We start from the raw sequence: 22,662 nt of genomic DNA, 5'->3' as shown, positions 1-22,662 counted from the left end.
TAGTGCACTTGTATAATTTAAAAAATATATTTACAAGCCAATTGATTTTCATTTCTTGAGAAATTTCTTTCTCCAGTTTCTATGTAGTTACTTGTACTTCTCACATTAAATTATTAATATTCTTTATGTTGCATAGTAGTCCCTTGGTTTATTTTCTATGTATAATCTTTTATTTATATTTATATCCAAGTTTTTCTCTCAATTTTTCTAGTTGTTGTTAACTTTGTTTATGCTGTCTTTTGTTAAATAACATTACTGTTTTTGAGATGGTCACAACATTTGGTAATCTCTCACCAATTTTACTTTTAAAATTTTCTTTATTAAAAAGCTTCTCTACGGGGGACCCAGGTTCGATTCCTGGCCAGGGCACATAGGAGAAGCGCCCATTTGCTTCTCCACCCTCACCCCCTCCTTCCTCTCTGTCTCTCTCTTCCTCTCCTGCAGCCAAGGCTCCATTGGAGCAAAGATGGCCCGGGCGCTGGGGATGGCTCCTTGGCCTCTGCCCCAGGCGCTAGAGTGGCTCTGGTCACAGCAAAGCGATGCCCCGGAGGGGCAGAGCATCACCCCTGATGGGCGTGCTGGGTGGATCCCGGTTGAGCGCATGCGGGAGTCTGTCTGACTGTCTCTCCCCGTTTCCAGCTTCAGAAAAAGTACAAAAAAAAAAAAATTAAAAAGCTTCTCTATGTCACTATTATAGAGACAGTTTTCTTTATTAAAATGTCATGTTTTTGTTTCAATATAGGTCTAATCTCTATCTTAAATTTGTATTTGAGTTAATGGATAAAACAAAATTTTATATATATATTATATACATATATGTATTTTATTTATATTACATATATTTAGCCATATGGAGAGCCAGATTAATATAAAGTATTTGATCATTCCAACCATTAATTTGTCGTATAACCTCCAGAATATATCAAACTTCTACTTTTGCATGATCTTTCAGAGTTTTCTACTGTTTGTCTTCTAGCTCTCTGCTTTCTGTGTTGGGCGCCCCAAGACCACCTTCACATCTGATGATTTGCTACAAGGACTCAGAGAACTCAGAAAAGTTGTTATGGTTACAGTGTATAAACTGAAAAGGTGCAGATGAAATGCTGCAAAGGCAAAAGGTGCAAAGGGCAGAGACAGGAGAAATTCAGGACAAATTTCCCATTGGTCTTTCTCCTGGAGTCACCAAACAGGACTTAATTTCCCACCATCTTGTGGAAAGATGTATGAAGTATTGCTGAGAAAGAACTTTCACCTGAGCCTTGGTGTAGAGGTTTTCGCTGAAGATCCACCCAGTGGGTACAGCTGATTGTCCATGGGGCTGGTTCCACTACTTAGGGCCCTGCAAATGCAGAGTCAGAATAATAAAGCCTGGCCCAAGCTCCCCACCACAGACCACATGGTTGGCATAAACTACGTGGCATGTCCCAGGCCTTATGAATGCAAAGACATTATTAACAGATGGGTATTTAAGGGCTTAGAGGTTTTCCCTCAGGAACCAGTTGAGGGACAGTCTTTTCTTTCTAATGTGAACAGTTAGCACACTCTGAGCCCGCTGATTAACGTTTTAATCACATTTTCAAATAGATGTATTTTTTTCCACTTTAAATTTTGTCCATATTTCTTAGTCTTTCTTGGTGGCAATGTTGGTCTGAAACAAGTTAGTATGACATTGAAAAAGCAAAACTCTCCCTTCTTATTTTGAAAGAATTGCTCTATTGATGTCCTGCACCTAATGAAGCTGATAAAGTAGTGAGGAAAATTGATTTTTTAAAATGTTTATTGTGGCCCTGGCCGGTTGGCTCAGCGGTAGAGTGTCAGCCTGGCATGCGGGAGACCCAGGTTCGATTCCCGGCCAGGGCACATAGGAGAAGCGCCCATTTGCTTCTCCACCTTCCCCTCCTTCCTCTCTGTCTCTCTCTTCCCCTCCCGCAGCCAAGGCTCCATTGGAGCAAAGATGGCCCTGGTGCTGGGGATGGCTCCTTGGCCTCTGCCCCAGGTGCTAGAGTGGCCCTGGTCGCGGCAGGGCGACACCCCAGAGGGGCAGAGCGTCGCCCCTGGTGGGCGTGCCAAGTGGATCCTGGTCGGGCGCATGCGGGAGTCTGTCTGACTGTCTCTCCCCATTTCCAGCTTCAGAAAAATACAAAAAAAAAAAGGTTATTGTGTTGTTTTTCACTCTGAAGTCTCTAAAAGTTTCTCTTCATTGTAAAAAAAAACAAAACAATAATAACAATAAAATAAAACAAACAAAAAATACCTTTCTCTTTACCCTTAGCATGTAGAAGCTACTCCAGAATATGTTCAGGTATAAAGTTTTATTTTTCCTTGTTTGCTTATTGTTTTAATTTTGCTCTGCCTCAAGTGAACTTTTATCATATGTGACATCATGTGTTCTTATAATTCTGAGAAATTCTTTGCTATTATATCTTCAAATATTGATTTTCTTCTATTTTTCTATTATTTTATTCTGAAATTTTATTTAAATAGAAGTTAAAATTCCAGATTTATTCTTCTTGCTATTTAACTTCACTTTGATACTTTTTAGAGCCAACTTTTCTCCTTCTGAGCTCTGTCACCTCAGTCAAAGATTAAAGGAAGAGACCCTGCCCAAAAAGAAATCAGTGACATTTTTATATGCCAGTAATAAACTATCATAAAAGGAAACTAAGAAAAATTCCACTTAAAACTGCATCAAAAAACGAAAAGTAAAAAACTAAGAAAAAGTTTAACCACAGATGTAAAACATCTGCACTTGGAAAATTATAACAAACTGAAAAAGGAAATTGAAGAATATACAAATAAGTGAATGCATATACTGTGTCTATGGTTAGAAAAATTAACATTAAAATATCCATACCAAAATCTATGGATTCAATTCCATTCCTATTAAGATACCAATGATGTATTTCACAAAAACAGAATGAATTTTAAAAATTAATATGGAACCACAAAAAGTCCCGAAAAGCCACATCGGTCTTGAGAAAGAAGAACAAAATTGAAGAAATCATATTATCTGATATAAATATATATTACAAGGCCTTAATATTCAAAGAATGTGTTAGTAATATTGAGCAGAGGAGACAACCACATACAATGGCATAAAGATAGTCTATTTGTTCAATGGTGTTGGAAAAATTGGACAGATATATGTGAAACAATTTGGACCACCAATTACACCATACACAAGAATAAACTCATAATGCATTAAAGACTAAAACAAACTACTTGAAACCATAAAAATCCTAGAAGAAAACATAGGCAATAGAATCTCAGATATTTGTCATAGCAATATATTTTTCTGATATATCTCCTTGAGCAAGAGAAACAAAAGAAAAAACAAACAAATGGTACTACATCAAACTAAAATGACCACAGCGAAAGAAAACGTCAACAAAACAAAGAGAGCTTGAGTGGTGGTGGCAGAATGGATACAGCGTTGACCTGGGACACTGATATCTCGACTCAAAACCCCATTGTTGCTGGCTTGAGAATAGGCTCCTCAGCTTGAACATGAGGGCACTAGCTTGAGCGCATGGTGAATGGTTTAAGCAAGGAATCATTGACATGACATGATCCCAAGGTCTCTGGCTTAAAGTGTTACATCACTGGCTTGAGCCCTATGTCACTGGCTTGAGCCAAAGGGTTGCTGCTTGAGCAAGGGGTCACAACCTCAGCTTGAGTTCCCTGGTCAAGGCATATATGAGAAGCAATCAATGAACAAAGTAAAACAACTATGAGTTGATGCTTCTCATCTCTCTCAACTTTCTCTCTCTCAAATCAATAATAAAAAAAAGAGGTGGTAATCTTTAAAATAAAAATGAAAAGTCAACCCACGGAAAAGGAGAAAATATTTGCCAATGATACATCAGATAAGGGGTTGATATCCAAAATTTATAAAGAATTTATAAAACTCAACAACAAAAACAAAGAATCCAATTTAAAGATGAGCAAAAGACCTGAATAGATACTTCTCCAAAAAAGACATACCAAGAACCCTATGACAACATGTTCAACATCACTAATGATGAGAGAAAGCTAAATTAAAACCATGATGAGATATCATCTCACACATTTTAGATGGTTATCATTAGTAAATCAACAAACAGGTGCTGGTGAGGACATGGAGAAAAGGGAAGCCTCGTGCGCTGTGGGGATGCACATTGGGGCAGCCACTGTGGAAAGCAGCATGGAGTTTCTGCAAAAATTAAAAATGCAACTGCCTTTGAGACTGCCTTAAAACCCAGCAATTTCATTCTGGGAACACATCTGAAAAAATCTAAAACACTAATTTGAAAGGACATATGAAACCGTATGCTTGTTGCAGCGTTACTTACTATAGCCAACATTTGGAAGCAGCCCACGTGACCACCAGTAGATGAGCGGATAGAAAATGCACTGGTACACTTCCACAATGGAATACTACTCAGCCATAAAAAAGAAGGAAATCTCACCATTTGTGACAGCATGGATGGATCTGGACAGTACTATGGTAAGTTATGGTCACTTACCAAATAGAGACTGATGCATCAGTGACAGTAGCAGGAAAGATGGAATAGCTACAAGTACTGCCTGTCCCACACAGTAGTAAGGGTCTCCCTGAATATCCTTTAAACCTCAAAACAGCCTGTGTTGCTGTTGTCATTGCCCTATTTTGCAAATGTGAAAATGGAGGGTTAAATCTCCTCCTGCAGGTGGTAAAACTGCATTCAAGGTCAAATGCGCAGGCTGGGGCCTGACCTCCGCCCCCAGTGCAGCTCTTGCAGGTGCTCAGGAGGGTCTAGGAGAGGCTGGGACATCAGGTGGACAGAATTGGTTATCCCAAGGGGACAGCTGAGTTCCTAGGAGAGAGACCATGAACGCAGTGGGCTGTGACCCTCACTGCTGCCAAACAGTCTGGTCACAGGCCACTCTGTCAGCCGCCAGGGAATATGGGAACTAACCAGTGTCCAGCTGCACACATGTCATCAGTGCATCCAGACCCGTTCCTCCACAGGCACACAGATGAAGGCCTTTCCTCCTGTTCCATCTCCCCCACACACAGACCCGGGACCTGCTGCTGACCTGTGTTCCCGGGACATGGCGTGAGGCCCGACGCTCAGCACCTCTATCACTGGTGAGTGGACAGACACACAGATGGACAGACAGATGGCAGGTGATTTAAGGTAAGGAAAGGACACTCATACATCTTTTCCACTTTCTCTGAGTTGGGACTCTCTTCAGAGGCCTGAGATTGCAGTATTTCAGGGTCAGACCCCCAGTGACTAACATTAATGATGTCCCAAGCCAGAAATGTAGAGTCTGCTTTAATCAACAGATAAGAATGGTGAGTCAGTTGCATAATTCAGAGACCCTCAAATATCAAAAAAAATCTCTTCAGTAACCTAAGTTCTAATGTTTACTTTGCAAACCTTTAAATACTTTAAATTTTAATGAAAATAATAAATACACATGTTTAACATATAAAATAGTCTAGAGGCCTGATTAGACAGGAGTGAGTAATAAGGATGGAAGGAAAGATAGAAGAAGAAAGAGAGGGAGGGAGAGTGGGACTGAAGGTGAATGAAGGCATGGAGGAGGGAGAGGGAAGGAAAGGGAGGGGCCCCTGGCCCTGGACGTCCCATCATGCACTTGAAGGTGGCCACATGGCCCTCCATCCTCTTCCAGGCAACTCCTTTGTCATTGACACATGCTTCATGTTGTCCAATTTGACAGCACTTAAAGCCTGCTTTTACTCATAAGTAAGTCTCTTGTGCTTTTCCCATGAAGTCTAGAAAATTGAAAACCAATTAACATGAATTAATTAGCACATCTATTCACTGTAATAGCCAAGCCTCAACATAGAGTGGCACAAACACAATCATTTTTTCTCTGTAGGTGTGTTACTTGCTCATGAAGGTAAACAGATGTGTGAGCAGCCACTCAGGACCCCAGGTATGGGGCTCTGCCACCCTGACCCCGTGACCTCCACGGCTGTCCTCAGTCATCTCGTTTCAGCCACAGCCCGAAGGACCAGCACAGGATGATCTGAACATCTTTGCAGTGTGATGTTGAGTGACAGTCACACTGGTATCAGTTTCCCATTCCACATGCAGTCCAGACCGCCCAGTGGCCCTCCGCTTAATTAACCCGCATTTAACAAGTGGCATGGACTGGCTGAATGTGCCCTCCCCAGAACGCTGTGCCAGGGCCTGAGGGCGGAGCACTTCTCCCCTGGGCTGGGTCCTGGCCGCTGTCACAGCCGCAGTGTCCGTGAGTGACACTACCCAAGGTTGTGACCCAGGATGAGAGGGAAGGTGGCCTGTGTGCCTTTTCTGCACATGCAACTGCAGAACCGACAGTTATGCTCTGTCAAAGCTCAGGGATGACGAATAATTTTTCTCTGTGTGCTTGGTAGAGTGGTGCCCAAAATTATGGTAATAATAAAACTTGTCTTCTCCTGCTCTCTCCCTCCCAGAGATGGCTCCAATTTCTCTCTCAACTTGACTGCAAGCAGGAAAAAGCAGTGCAGGTGGGTGAAATCAGCACACCACATTTTTAGGGGTTGAACGGAGGTGAGAGATGGAAAGTGACTCATCCGAAGTCGGGACACTTGACTCAGCGGTCAAGCAGGGAGTTTGAATCGCCCGCCACAGGCGGTGTCCATTAGGACCATAAGGTCCCTCTGTCATAACGGACTTCTCCGTGTCTGAACCAGGGAGCTACTCGCCCTTGTGTCCCAGGATGTGGGTAGGGAGCAACGAGGCGTGTCCTCTCTGCACAGTGACCCAGGGACCCTGGGCTTCTCTGACACGTGGCTACACCGCCTGCCCTGGACGCCCGCGGACCCTAGGCGTCCAGCTGGCGATGAGCACAGACCAGCTGCAGGCAGGACAGGCGGGCGGACCCGTGGGCGGTGTCAGGAAGGCTCGGGAAGAGTCACACAGGCATGGCGGGTCCCGCCTGCAGCCAGACCGAACCACTCGGCGAGAGAGGCTCAGAAACGGAGCACAGCCTCAGCCTCGGCCCAGGGACACGGGCCCGTCCTCGGTCCCCACCTCTGTGCAGCCAACCCCGTCTGCCTTCTTCGGGAAGATCCAGGGAGAAGAAAAAAGAGTACCTCAGGCCAACAACCAGCACTTCAAAGGACTCTGAGAAAAGAAGACACTGTCCACTATTTCTAGCAAGGCCACTTGCTGGCCAGGCCCAATTTCTTCCTACTGTTCTTCTTCTGAAGGGACAGAACACATCATTCTGGAGGCATTTCAGAGACGCCTTCCTTGCTCTCTGTCACTTGTTCTGATGGAACAGCTGCAATGTCACAAGGACTTTTAGACAGCCCAGTAGATAGGTCTATCAGATGGGAAACTAACACGTTTTATTTTATTATATCAAATCTTGGTATTAAAAACCAATCCTTGATAATAGTTTGAAAATTCTCAATCATTTACTCATAAGTATTCTTATGGATATTTATTGCTACTATATGTATTTAAGAACTGCTTTTAACTCTTTTAAATCAATTTGAAATTGAAGTGCATCATAATCTGAATTGTGCTTTCTAGTTAAATGTAACAGTCTATGACCGAGAAATAGGTTAGTGTAGAATTGAGTTGTAAAACTTCAGTCCAAAGCTCTATGATTGTGTATTTGGAACCAAGATATTCAAGTAAATCTTTTTTGTATCATATTATTAATTTATTTTTCTTAAGTGAGAAGCTGGGAGGCAGAGAGACAGGCTCTTTCATGGCCCCCTTGCAGTGATCTACCTGGCAAGCCCCTAAGGGGATGCTCTGCCCATCCAGGAGTGGCTTTATTGCTTGGCAACAAAGCTATTTTAATTCCTGAGATGAGGCCATGGAGCCATCCTCAGGGCCCAGGGCCTACTTCCTTCAACCGAGCCATGGCTGCGGAAAGGGGAAGAGCGAGAGAGAAAGGGGTGGGGGGTGAGATGGTGAAGCAGATGGGTGCTTCTCCTTTGTGTCCAGACCAGGAATCACACCCAGGACATCTACATACCCAGCCAAGACTCTACCACTGAGCCAACTGCCCAGAGTTATATATTATTAATTTTAAAAGTAGATTTGATCTAGTAATTCCTTAAACATTTACATTAGTTGCAATTCTAATGTTGTTATTATAATATCCGAATACTCATTTGCAGAATTGTAATGCCGGTGGCTGAGGCCATGAACTGGGAGGTTCACGTTGGATTCAAGCAGGTGATAGAAAAACTGCGGACCAGAAACAGTTGGGCCATTCTGTTTAACAAAGTCTCACAATGGCGGATAATCACATAGGCAGGAGAAACCGCCTTTCAGGAAAACAAACTTCAAAATGGCCTGTCACAGTGGTGGGCAGGCAATCCATGCATCTACAAGCCCCAATTACTCATCTCTCTCTAGCGCATAAGGCTAGGCACACATGCCTCGGTTACATGCTTACCCTCTAATCAAGCAAATTGCTTGCAGCTGGTAACCCCCAGAGCAAGCCTAATACAATGACCTCACACAGAATAAAATAATTTACAAATGAATCTGGTCTCTATTTATTTATCTATTTATTTTTTGTGACAGAGACAAAGAGAGAGTGACAGAGAGTGGGACAGATAGAGACAGACAGAAAGGCAGAGATGAGAAGCATCAATTCTTCGCTGAGGCATCTTAGTTGTTCATTGTTTTCTCATGTGTGCCTTGACCGGGGGTGGGGGGTGGGTGGGGGCTCAGCAGGCCGAGTGACCGCTTGCTTAAGCCAGTGATCATGGGGTCATGTCCATGATCCCATGCTCAAACCAGCAACCCCACACTCAAGCTGGCGAGCCTGCAATCAAGCCAAATGAGCCTGTGCTTAAGCTGGCAGCCTCGCAGTTTTGAACTTGGGTCCTCCACGCCCCAGTCTGACACTCTATCCACTGTGCCACCACTTGGTCAGGCAAATAGTATCATATTGTAAATCTGAAACTCCTTGATTACTAGCATGGTTATATTTTGAAAATGAGTGGCCAATTCATATCACTTGCCCATTTTTAATTGGACTTTTTTATATCTAAGAACTTGTTATATTTAAAACTTCTTTATATATTTAAAAAACTAACCTATTGTCCATCATATACATTGCAAATAATGTTTCACTTTTTCATTCGTCTTGTAGTCACTCATGTTCTTAAATATTCAACTGTTTCTTCTTTCTGCTGCATTTTTTTTTGGAAAACTGACATTTGAGTAATTTTTTTCAAGTATAACTTTTAGGTTTGTGCCAGCCTGGTTACTGAAAGCTATATAAAGTCTTCCCGTCACAGTCAGTTGTCACTTGTCTCTACTTATCAGTTAGAATCTCCATTTGTACAGCATCATTTTTTATTTTTACAGTTAATGATAGACATAGGAAGAGATAAAATTTTGCCCCAAGGAACAATGGGTGGTAAAATTGTATTTTTTTTATTTTTTATTATCACATATCTTTTTTTTATAGTGGCTCAAAACCATTTTATTTGTTTTATCTCAAGGAACATGGAATATCTTAAGATCCTAAGTTTTTACTTTTCAATCTGTGGTTTGTAGACAGCAGCATCAGCATTGCATTCATGCCTGCGGAACGTCAGGCCCCATACCCATGTTCTGAATTACAGCCTACCTTTTAGGTCCTTCTGGGTCCACATAAAGGTCTCCTAGAAATGCATCTGTCTATTATTATTTGAGAAGCTTCATTTTAGATTGTGTAGTCTATTTTTAAGAAGACATAAGACCAACCAATTTTTTAGTTTCCTGGATTATGAGATTTATAAAAATAAAAATTATAGAATGTTATAACAGAAATATATATTATTTGCTAATTTTCTCTTCTCCCATCCCAAGATTTTAAGTTTAAATAGTTGAAAATATGAATTGACATTTAAGCTTGAGATCACCTTCACTGTTGATAATTACCATTAAACTTTGAGATCTTCAGTACCATATAAAGAATACTAGAGGCCCTGGCTGGTTGACTCAGTGGTAGAGTGTTGGCCTGGCATGTGGAAGTTCTAGGTTCAATTCCTGGCCAGGGCACACAGGAGAAGCACCCATCTGCTTCTCCACCCTTCTCCCTCTCCTTTCTTTCTATCTCTTTCTTCCCTTCCCGCAGCCAAGGCTCCATCCAGGCACTGAGGATGGCTCCATGGCTTCCACCTCAGGCATTAATGGCTCTGGTTGCAGTGGAGCAACACCCCAGAGGGGCTGAGCATTGCCCTCTGGTGGGCATGCTGGGTGGATCCCGGTTGGGTGCATGCGGGAGTCTGTTTGCCTGCCTTGTTCCCCCCCATCCCCCCTCCCCATTTCTCACTTTGGAAAAATACAAAAAAAATATTAGAGAAAGAAGAAAGAAAATATTTAATTTAGGTACACATATTCTATGGAGTTATATGTAGTTTTATCATAATTAATTAATTCATTAACACATGTATTTGCTTTTTACTATTGTACTAATGTACAAGGTTCTGTGCTAGGTGCTGTTGGAGAAAAGCAAAGAATACCCAGGGAAATAGGATAATAGTACTGTTATCAACAGCAAGCCCTTCCTCAATGCTTGCAACGTGCTGGATGTTTTCCTGGCTACTCTCAGAGGCAGGTGAGAGACACAGTATAAATGGATAGGGAGATAAGTGCTGGACAGAACTTCCCGGCTTCCTATTTCTTTCCTTTCAAAACAAAACTGCAGATAAAGACTTGTTCCTCTGCCTTGCAAAGGGCATGTATAAACTTCTCATGTTTATACAACATGAGAAGTTGTATAAAGTATTTTCTTAATATTATATTCAAAATGTAGTAGAATAAATATAACAGTTAAGTAAATTTGGTTAAAAATGCAATATCTCTTGATCCCAGCCTTGAGGCAGCCTCTGGTTTACTATGATTCTCTGAATTGTAAACTTTTTATTCTAAACAAGATATAGGGGGCTATGGGCTATTTGCAATTCAAATGACTTAGTAATTCTATGTAAGTTACTTCTAAAGGCATGAGACATTTTCTTACAAATTTCAGTAGTGGGAGGGATGTGAAAACATACTGGCAATTGACATCATGCCAGAAAAATCCCAATTGACTCATTCTTCTTAATTGCTTAATCGGAACGATTTCTCCACAGTAGTTTCAGAAATATGATGTTGAGTCTTTTTCTCAAGGATGAAAATAAAATTTAAAGGACAATTCTAGTTGCACAAATTAGGGTTAAGGGCATGTAAGCTGCACTGTGCAATAGCAACATCCAGTGATAAGTCTCTAACACTCTCCTTCTCAACGGGAGCAGTATCTCCTTTACTGAAGCAAAAATTGGTTCTTGGGGAAGGAGAAAATTTCTAACTCTTTTTGTGTGTGTGTAAATCACAGATATTCATACAGTACATTAACAAATACATAGTACATTGTGGTATTTAAATGCCTTGGGAAGTACTTGTGAAAAAATGGCTAAAAAAGTAATAACAACAATAAAGATTGGGAATCACCACTTTAAAGCATACCTCCTCTACCTGAGCCAGAGAGTCCCTCACATATTATTGTCACTTGCTGAAGAGCAGATACTATGCTCCTTTCCCAGCAGTATGCCTCCTGAAAGCCAGTGATAAAATGTATCAGCTGCTGCTGGTCTCTGGCAAGGATCTGGATGCAGTTACTGGCAGTAAGGAACCCAGCACTCTTCCCTTTCCTAGGTCCTGTTTACTGTTCAGCTCCCTATCAAGGTAGTTGTCTATGTTCCACAACAAGAGGCCACGGCGTGTGTTCTATGAGTTAGAGAAAAGGTACAGAGGTACATACGGAGATCCTCCATATGTTATCCCCTTTACTGACCTTTACATTTGTTCTATTGTTTGAACACACAATCAGGTATAAGCGATTAAAAAAGAAAGAAGCTGTTGACTTCTTGGTGGTGCTCAGCATGTGGTGGAATTTGAGGGTTTTATGCAGGACCAGTCCTGGACAAATCCACGAGGCCTGTGTTTCACCAGTTTCCTCCGCTGGCCTTGTACTCTGCCACCAGCCTCTGTCCATCATTCACCACAGACCCCTTCCACCACCCAACAAATCTTTTTCATCTCTTTACAATTATCAAAGGATCTCATAATAGTTTATTATAGCTTGTATGAATTTTACTCAATACTTACCCTTTCCAAGGGGTCTATGCATTATAATAATTGCCTCTAAGTGATTATAAAATAGTATATTTTCCCTGTTAAAAACATTTCAGACATTATTAAGTGAACTTTTTTAAGCGAGCTCCTAGTATACCTGAAATCATTTTATGTAGACTATTTTGTTATAGTGTAATGTCAAGTTAGCTTTTAAGAATTATTTTTTGCCTGACCAGGCAGTGGTGCAGTGGATAGAGCATCAGACTGGGACACAGAGGACCGAGGTTCAAAATCTGAGGTTGCCAGCTTGAGTGTAGGCTCATCTGGCTTGAGCCCAAGGTCGCTGGCTTGAGCAAGGGGTCACTCAGTCTGCTGTAGCCCCCCGGTCAAAGCACATATGAGAAAGCAATCAATGAACAACTAAGGTGCCTCAATGAAGAATTAATACACCCCACCTCTCTTCCTTTCTGTCTATCTGTCCCTACTGTCTCTCTCTCTGTCTCTTTGTCTCTGCCACACACACACAAAAGAATTATTTCTCTATCTAGTTTAAGTCTAAAATCTACAAATTATTAAAGGATAAAACATAATACATTTTTGCTTTTCTCCATCTTTCTCAAGTTATTGTCTTAGCTCTCTTTTATTTCTCTGGAATCTTTTTTCTTCCTGTCCATCAATGGAGAGTTAGGGCCTAAATTCTGGGTAACTCTGTTCTCGTATTTCCAATTTTGATAATTGAAAAGTTGGCATTAACATGCAGAACAGTTTCCCATTAATATGCAGAATAAGATATATAGAGAGGAAGAAAGGCCTTATGGTGGAGAACTGAGACACAGAAGCCTATTTTCCTCTCTAAATCTTCATTTATTCACCTGCCTTGTTGCTCTTTCCCTTTATCTGTTATTTTGAATTGTCCAATCACTGATCCAATGTTACTAATATTTCCAGTTTTATTCTTTTCTTAAAATTTTTAGAGATAAACAAAAATTAATAAAATAATGCTTAGAAAGAGGACAGATCTGGAAAACTTAAAATTGTCAAGATAGTAATACTCTCCAAATTGATCTATAAATTAAACTAAAAAAACAAACAAAAAACTCAACTCCTATAAGAATAACAGCTGGCTTCTTTGTTAAAGTTGACAAACTGGTTCTAAAATTCATATGGAATTACAAAGCAGCCACAATCTTAAAAAAGTAAAATAAAGTTGGGAGACTCATACTCTCTAATTTCAAAACTTACTTCAAAGCAACAGTATTAAAAACAGTGTGGTACTGGTATAAGGTATAAGGTAGATACATAGATCAGTGGAATAGAATTGAGAGTCCAGAAAGAAACCCATGTGTTTATGGTCAACTGATACTCAACAAGAGAGCCAAGGTCATTCAGTGAGAAAAAAAATGGTCTTTCAACAAATACTGCTGGGACAAGTGGATAGTCACGTGTGATAGAATGAAATTGGACCCTTACCTCATACCATACACAATTAATCAAAGGCCTACATAGGAAAAAAAAGAAAAATATTCATAGAGAAATAATAGAGGTAATTCTTCACATCTTTGGTTTAGTTATGGATTCTTATATATAACAACAAAGGCATAAGCAATGCAAGAAAAACAAAAAATCAGACTTCACCAAAATTAAAAACTTTTTTACTTCATAGGACACTATCAAGAAAGTGATAAGACAACCCACAGAATGGAGGAAAAATTTGCAAATCATCTATCTGACAAAGAACTTGTATCTAGAACATATAAAGAACACTTACAACTAAATAATAAAAAGAAAACTAACACAAATTAAAAATGGGCAAAAGACCTGAATAGACATATCTCCAAAGAAGATATAGAAATGGCAATGAATACCTAAAATTTTTTTTGACATTATTAGTCGTTAGGGAACAGTTATTAAAAATTGTGATTAGCTAGTAGTTCATATCCACTAGGACAGCTATAATAAAAAAGACACTTAACAAATGTCAATGAGGATGTAGAGAACCTGGAACCCTCAAGCAGTGTGGGAATCTAAACTGAGGAAGCCACTTTGTAAAACAGCTTGGCTGTTCCTCAAATAGTTATACATAGAGTTACATGATCTAGCAATTCCACTTTTACTGATATACTCAAGAGAAATGAAAGCACACAAAAACTTGGATATGAATGTTTGTAGCAGCATTATTCATAATAGCTAAAAGTTAGAAACAACCCAAATGTCTATTAATGTGTGAATGGATAAATAAAATGTGGCATATCTACACAATGGAATATTATTTGACCATAAAAGGAAATAAAGTACTGACATATGATACAACATAAATTTAAAACAAACAAACAAACAGAAAACACCATACTAAGTTTAAAAAGCTGGATACAAAAGGTCACATAGTATATGGTTCCATTTATTAATATATAAACTATCTACAGTAGGGAAATCTATTGACACGGAAAGTATATTAGTGGTTGCTTAATGGATGAGAGTGGGTGAGGGAAGAAAAAATGGTAGCTGAAAGGTACAAGATATTTTTTGTGGAGAAATCACCACAGATATCATAGATATACAAAGAATTATTGTGGAATACTATGAAAAACTATATGCACCAAATTCAACAATCTAGAAGAAATGGATAAATTTCTAGAACAATACAACCTTCCCAGACTGAGTCATGAAGAAGCAGAAAACCTAAACAGACACATAAGCAGGTAGGAAATAGAAACAACTATTAAAAACCTCCCCAAAAATAAAAGTCTAGGGCCAAACAGCTATATAAGTGAATTCTATCAACATTTAAAGAATATTTGGTTCATATGTTACTCAAAATCTTCCAAAAAATTGAAGAAGAAGCAATACTGCCAAACACATTTTATGAGGCCAACATAACCCTCATACCAAAACTTGGCAAGGACATACAAAAAAAGAAAACTACAGACCAATATCTCTAATGAATACAGATGCTAAAATACTAAACAAAATACTAGCAAATCGAATACAACAACACATTAAAAAAATAATTCATTATGATCAAGTGAGATTCATCCCAGAATCACAAGGATAGTTCAACGTACGTAAAACAGTTAACGTAATACACCATATCAACAAAACAAAAAACATATGATCTTAATAGATGCAGAAAAGGCATTCAATAAAATGCAACATCATTTTATGTTTAAAATAGTCAAGAAAATGGGTATAGAAGGAAAATATCTCAACATAATAAAGGCTATCTATGATAAACCATCAGCTAACATCATATTAAATGGCATAAAACTGAGGACTTTTTCCCTAAAATCAGGAACAAGACAAGGTTGTCCATTCTCTCCACTCTTATTCAACATAGTGCTGGAAGTTTTAGCTAGAGCAGTCAGACAAGAGAAAGAAATAAAAGGCATTCATTCATATTGGGAAAGAAGAAGTAAAGGTTTCACTTTTTGCAGATGATATGATCCTATACATCGAAAACCCCAAAGACTCCACAAAAATACTACAATGTGTCCATAAAGTCATGGTGCACTTTTGACCGGTCACAGGAAAGCAACAAAAGACGATAGAAATGTGAAATCCACACCAAATAAAAGGAAAACTCTCCCAGTTTCATACCTATTCAGTGCAGTTCGATGTGGGCTCACGCACAGATTTTTAGGGCTCCTTAGGTAGCTATGCCGTATAGCCTCTACAGCAGAAGTCCCCAAAGTTTTTACACAGGGGGCCAGTTCACTGTCCCTCAGACCGTTGGAGGGCCGGACTATAAAAAAAACTATGAACAAATCCCTATGCACACTGCACATAACTTATTTTAAAGTAAAAAAACAAAATGGGAACAAATACAATATTTAAAATAAAGAACAAGTAAATTTAAATCAACAAACTGACCAGTATTTCAATGGGAACTATGCTCCTGTCACTGACCACCAATGAGAGAGGTGCCCCTTCTGGAAGTGCGGCGGGGGCAGGATAAATGGCCTCAGGGGGCCGCATGCGGCCTGCGGGCCATAGTTTGGGGACCCCTGCTCTATAGACTCATTACTGACTGATGGCCTACCAGAACGGGGTCTCTCCACCAAACTGCTGGTTTCCTTCAACTGCTTATCCCACCGAGTAATGTTATTCCTACGTGATGGCACTTCGTTATAAACGTGCCGATATTCATGTTGCACTTTGATCACGGATTAAGATTTAGTGAGTCACAGAACACACTAAACTTTCCTCTGTACCGTCCAAATCTCAATCAGCATGGCCGTGGGCAGCTCCGCTGTATACATGGTGTTACGTCGTTATCTGTGCATGCACACATGCTGCCACATCATCCTACAGAAACTGGGAGAGTTTTCTTTTATTTGGTGCAGATTTCACATTTCTATCGTCTTTTGTTGCTTTCCTGTGACTGGTCAAAAGTGCACCATGACTTTACGGACACACTGTATATGATTCCATACATAGGTGGGACATAAAAATGAGACTCAGAGACATGGACAAGAGTGTGGTGGTTACCAGGGGGAGGGAGGGAGTGGAGCGGGAGGGGAGGGGCACAAAGAAAACCAGATAGAAGGTGACAGAAGACAATTTGGCTTTGGGTGATGGGAATGCAACATAATCAAATGTCAAAATAACCTGGAGATGTTTTCTCTGAGCCTATGTACCCTGATTGATTAATGTCACCTCATTAAAATTAACAACAACAAAAAAAATCTTTAACACATAAGCTATTAGCTCCCAATCATGTATATGTGTCTCTAAACACAACCAGGCTCTTATATCAATAAAGTCTGTAAGCCTGAAGAGTACAATATTTCAAAAATTAAATAAATGAAGATATCTTTTTGTGGTCACTAAATGTTATAAAGTTGACTGTGGCAGTAGTTTTACATATTTATGGATTTCCTGAAAGCCATAGAATATTTGAATGTTTTAACTGTATTGTATGTGAATTATATCTATGAATCAATTTGTTTTTTAAAAAAATCAACAAATGGTCATTTCTTAAAGGTTAGATGCAATGTGAAAACTACAACCATTTCAATAAATACTTCTTGCTTTGTGACATAAAATCCATCCAAATTTATCTATCTAGAATTCTTTTTTTTTTTCTTTTAATAAATTTTTATTAATGGTAATGGGATGACATTAATAAATCAGGGTACATATATTCAAAGAAAACATGTCTAGGTTATTTTGTCATCAAATTATGTTGCAAACCCCTCGCCCAAAGTCAGATTGTCCTCCGTCACCCTCTATCTAGTTCTCTGTGCCCCTCCCCCTCCCCCTAACTCTCTCCCTCCCTCCCTCCCATGTCCTCCCTCCCCCCCCACCCTTGGTAACCAACACACTCTTGTCCATGTCTCTTAGTCTCATTTTTATGTTCCACCAATGTATGGAATCATGTAGTTCTTGTTTTTTTCTGATTTACTTATTTCACTCCTTATAATGTTATCAAGATCCCACCATTTTGCTGTAAATGATCTGATGTCATCATTTCTTATGGCTGAGTAGTATTCCATAGTGTATATGTGCCACATCTTCTTTATCCAGTCTTCTATTGAAGGGCTTTTTGGTTGTTTCCATGTCTTGGCCACTGTGAACAGTGCTGCAATGAACATGGGGCTACATGTGTCTTCACGTATCAATGTTTCTGAGGTTTTGGGGTATATACCCAGTAGAGGGATTGCTGGGTCATAAGGTAGTTCTATTTGCAGTTTTTTGAGGAACCACCATACTTTCCTCCATAATGGTTGTACTACTTTACAGTCCCACCAACAGTGAATGAGGGTTCCTTTTTCTCCACAGCCTCTCCAACATTTGCTATTACCCGTCTTGTTGATAATAGCTAATCTAACAGGAGTGAGGTGGTATCTCCTTGTAGTTTTGATTTGCATTTCTCTAATAACTAATGAAGCTGAACATCTTTTCATATATCTGTTGGCCATTTGTATCTCTTCCTGAGAGAAGTGTCTGTTCATGTCCTCTTCCCATTTTTTTATGGGATTGTTTGTTTGTTTGTTGTTGAGTTTTATGAGTTCTTTGTAAATTTTGGATATTAGGCCCTTATCTGAGCTGTCGTTTGAAAATATCAGTTCCCATATAGTTGGCTGTCTGTTTATTTTGATATCAGTTTCTCTTGCTGAGCAAAAACTTTTAATTCTGATGTAGTCCCATTCATTTATCTTTGCCTTCACTTCTCTTGCCATTGGAGTCAAGTTCATAAAATGTTCTTTAAAACCCAGGTCCATGATTTTAGTACCTATGTCTTCTTCTATGTACTTTATTGTTTCAGGTCTTATATTTAGGTCTTTGATCCATTTTGAATTAATTTTAGTACACGGGGACAGGCTGTAGTCGAGTTTCATTCTTTTGCATGTGGCTTTCCAGTTTTCCCAACACCATTTGTTGAAGAGGCTTTCTTTTCTCCATTGTGTGTTGTTGGCCCCTTTATCAAAGATTATTTGACCATATATATGTGGTTTTATTTCTGGGCTTTCTATTCTGTTCCATTGGTCTGAGTGTCTATTTTTTTGCCAATACCATGCTGTTTTGATTGTCGTGGCCCTATAATATAGTTTAAAGTCAGGTATTGTAATGCCCCCAGCTTCATTCTTTTTCCTTAGGATTGCTTTGGCTATTCGGGGTTTTTTATAGTTCCATATAAATCTGATGATTTTTTGTTCCATTTCTTTAAAAAATCTCATAGGGATTTTGATGGGAATTGCATTAAATTTGTATATTGCTTTGGGTAATATGGCCATTTTGATTATATTTATTCTTCCTATCCAAGAACAAGGAATATTTTTCCATCTCATTGTATCTTTTTCGATTTCCCTTAACAATGCTTTGTAATTTTCATTATATAGGTCCTTTACGTTCTTTGTTATGTTTATTCCTAGGTATTTTATTTTTTTTGTTGCAATCGTGAAGGGGATTATTTTTTTGAGTTCGTTTTCTAATATTTCATTGTTGGCATATAGAAAGGCTATGGACTTTTGTATGTTAATTTTGTATCCTGCGACCTTACTGTATTGGTTTATTGTTTCTAATAATCTTTTTGTGGAGTCCTTCGGGTTTTCGATGTATAGGATCATATCATCAGCAAAAAGTGATAGCTTTACTTCTTCTTTTCCGATATGGATGCCTTTTATTTCTTTGTCTTGTCTGATTGCTCTGGCCAGAACTTCTAGCACCACGTTGAATAAGAGTGGAGAGAGTGGACAACCCTGTCTTGTTCCTGATTTAAGGTAGAAAGTCCTCAGTTTTATGCCGTTTAATAGGATGTTGGCTGATGGTTTATCATATATGGCCTTTATCATGTTGAGATATTTTCCTTCTATACCCATTTTGTTGAGAGTCTTAAACATAAAATTGTGTTGTATTTTATCAAAAGCCTTTTCTGCATCTATTGATAAGATCATGTGGTTTTTGTTCTTTGTTTTGTTGATATGGTGTATTACGTTAACCGTTTTGCATATGTTGAACCATCCTTGAGATTCTGGGATGAATCCCACTTGATCATGATGTATTATTTTTTTAATATGTTGTTGTATTCGGTTTGCCAGTATTTTGTTTAGTATTTTAGCATCTGTATTCATTAGAGATATTGGTCTGTAGTTTTCTTTCTTTGTGCCATCCTTGCCTGGTTTTGGTATGAGGGTTATGTTGGCCTCATAAAATGTGTTTGGAAGTATTGCTTCTTCTTCAATTTTTTGGAAGACTTTGAGTAGAATAGGAACCAAGTCTTCTTTGAATGTTTGATAGAATTCACTAGTATAACCGTCTGGGCCTGGACTTTTATTTTTGGGGAGGTTTTTAATAGTTTTTTCTATTTCCTCCCTGCTGATTGGTCTGTTTAGGCTTTCTGCTTCTTCATGACTCAGTCTAGGAAGGTTGTATTGTTCTAGGAATTTATCCATTTCTTCTAGATTGTTGTATTTGGTGGCATATAATTTTTCATAGTATTCTACAATAATTCTTTGTATATCTATGATGTCTGTGGTGATCTCTCCTCTTTCATTTTGGATTTTATTTATTTGAGTCCTGTGTCTTTTTTCCTTGGTGAGTCTTGCCAAGGGTTTGTCAATTTTGTTGATCTTTTCAAAGAACCAGCTCCTTGTTTTATTGATTTTTTCTATAGTTTTTCTGTTCTCTATTTCATTTATTTCTGCTCTGATTTTTATTATCTCCTTTCTTCGGCTGGTTTTGGGTTGTCTTTGTTCTTCTTTTTCTAGTTCCTTAAGGTGTGAAGTTAAGTGGTTTACTTCGGCTCTCTCTTGTTTGTTCATATAGGCCTGAAGTGATATGAACTTTCCTCTTATTACTGCTTTTGCTGCATCCCAGAGATTCTGATATGTCGTATTTTCATTTTCATTTGTCTGTATATATCTTTTGATCTCTGCGCTTATTTCTTCTTTGACCCATTCATTTTTTAGAAGTATGTTGTTTAGTTTCCACATTTTTGTGGGGTTTTCCCCCTCTTTTTTGCAGTTGAATTCTAGTTTCAAGGCTTTATGATCAGAAAATATGCTTGGTACAATTTCAATTTTTCTAAATTTGCTGATATTGTCTTTGTGGCCCAACATATGGTCAATTCTTGAGAATGTTCCATGTACACTAGAGAAAAATGTATACTCTGTCGCTTTGGGATGAAGTGTCCTGTAGATGTCTATCATATCCAGGTGTTCTAGTATTTCGTTTAAGGCCACTATATCTTTATTGATTCTCTGTTTGGATGACCGATCTAGAGCCGTCAGCGGTGTATTGAGGTCTCCAAGTATGATTGTATTTTTGTTAGTTTTTGTTTTAAGGTCAATAAGTAGCTGTCTTATATATTTTGGTGCTCCTTGGTTTGGTGCATATATATTAAGGATTGTTATGTCTTCTTGATTCAACTTCCCCTTAATCATTATGAAATGACCATTTTTGTCTCTGAGTACTTTTTCTGTCTTGTAGTCAGCATTATTAGATATGAGTATTGCTGCGCTTGCTTTTTTTTGGGTGTTGTTTGCTTGGAGTATTGTTTTCCAGCTTTTCACTTTGAATTTGTTTTTATCCTTGTTGCTTAGATGTGTTTCTTGTAGGCAGCATATAGTTGGATTTTCTTTTTTAATCCATTCTGCTACTCTGTGTCTTTTTATTGGTAAGTTTAATCCATTTACATTTAGTGTAATTATTGACACTTGTGGGTTCCCTACTGCCATTTTATAAATTGCTTTCTGTTAGTTTTGTATCTAGTTTGATTCTTCTCTTTTGTTTTTCTATCATTTGTTTTTGTTTGTTTGTGTTCCATACTTCTTTCCTCTGTTGCTACCTTTTTTAAGTCAAGTGTTTTTGTGGTGGTTTTTTTAAGGGTGATTACCATTAAGTAATGAAAAGGGTACCTACCATATTCATTGTAGTACCCTATCTTATAAGTATTTCTGCACTTTATCATCCTTTGCTACTGTTAATCTCCATCCTCTCCCCCTTTTTTTTTCTTTGTTGTCACAGTTTAAGTTTGGTTTTATTGTGTTCTTGGTGGAGCTGTTACTTGTGGTGTTGTTTTCTTTTGTTCTTTGAATCTGGTTGGAAAACCCCCTTTAGTATTTCCTGGAGTGGGGGCTTTCTGTTGATAAATTCTCTCATCTTTTCTGTATTTGTGAATGTTTTTATATCTCTTTCATACTTGAAGGATAGCTTTGATGGGTATAGTATTCTTGGCTGAAAGTTCCTCTCTTTCAGGGCTTTAAATATTGGGGTCCACTCTCTTCTAGCTTGTAGAGTTTCTGCTGAGAAATCTGATGATAATCTAATAGGCCTTCCTTTATATGTTGTACTCTTCTTTTCCCTGGCTGCCTTGAGAATTTTTTCTTTGTCATTGGTTTGTGTCATCTTTATTATGATGTGCCTTGGAGTGGGTTTGTTGGGGTTAAGAAAACTTGGTGATCTGTTTGCTTCTTGAATTTGAGGCTTTAGTTCCTTCCACAGGCTTGGGAAGTTCTCGTCTATTATTTGTTTGCGTATATTCTCCATTCCATTTTCTTTCTCTTCTCCCTCTGATATACCTATTATTCTTATGTTATTCTTTCTGATGGAGTCAGACAATTCCTGTAGGGCTTTCTCGTTTTTTATTATTTTTGAGTCTCTTTCTTCTTCTCTCTGTTGTGCCTCAAGTTGTTTGTCTTCTATTTCGCTAATCCTATCTTCAATCTGGGCTGTTCTGTTAGCTAAGCTTGTTACCTCGTTTTTCAGCTCGTGAATTGAGTTTTTCATTTCTGTTTGATTTGTTTTTATAGTTTCAATTTTCTTGGTAATATATTCTTTGTGTTCATTGAGTTGCTTTCTGATCTCCCTATATTGCCTTTCTGTGTTTTCTTGTATATCTCTGAGTATTTTTAAGATTTCTATTTTAAATTCTCTGTCATTTAGCTCCAAGGCTTGCAATATGTTAAGTCTTTTCTCCATAGATTTTTCCACATCTATTTGTGTTACCTCTCTTTCTTTTGTATCCATAATATTCGATTTCCTCTTTCTTATCGGCATCTGAGGGTGGTCTTATTGATAGCACTAATTAGAATTAATAAAGTGTAAAAAGTAAAAAAAAAAAAAAAAAAAAAAGGGTAAAACACCC

The sequence above is a fragment of the Saccopteryx bilineata genome, chromosome 7 (genome assembly GCF_036850765.1).
Source record: "Saccopteryx bilineata isolate mSacBil1 chromosome 7, mSacBil1_pri_phased_curated, whole genome shotgun sequence".
NCBI classification, from domain to species: Eukaryota; Metazoa; Chordata; class Mammalia; order Chiroptera; family Emballonuridae; genus Saccopteryx; species Saccopteryx bilineata.
The sequence above is the reverse complement of the archived record's forward strand: the minus strand, read 5'-3'. Positions refer to the sequence as shown.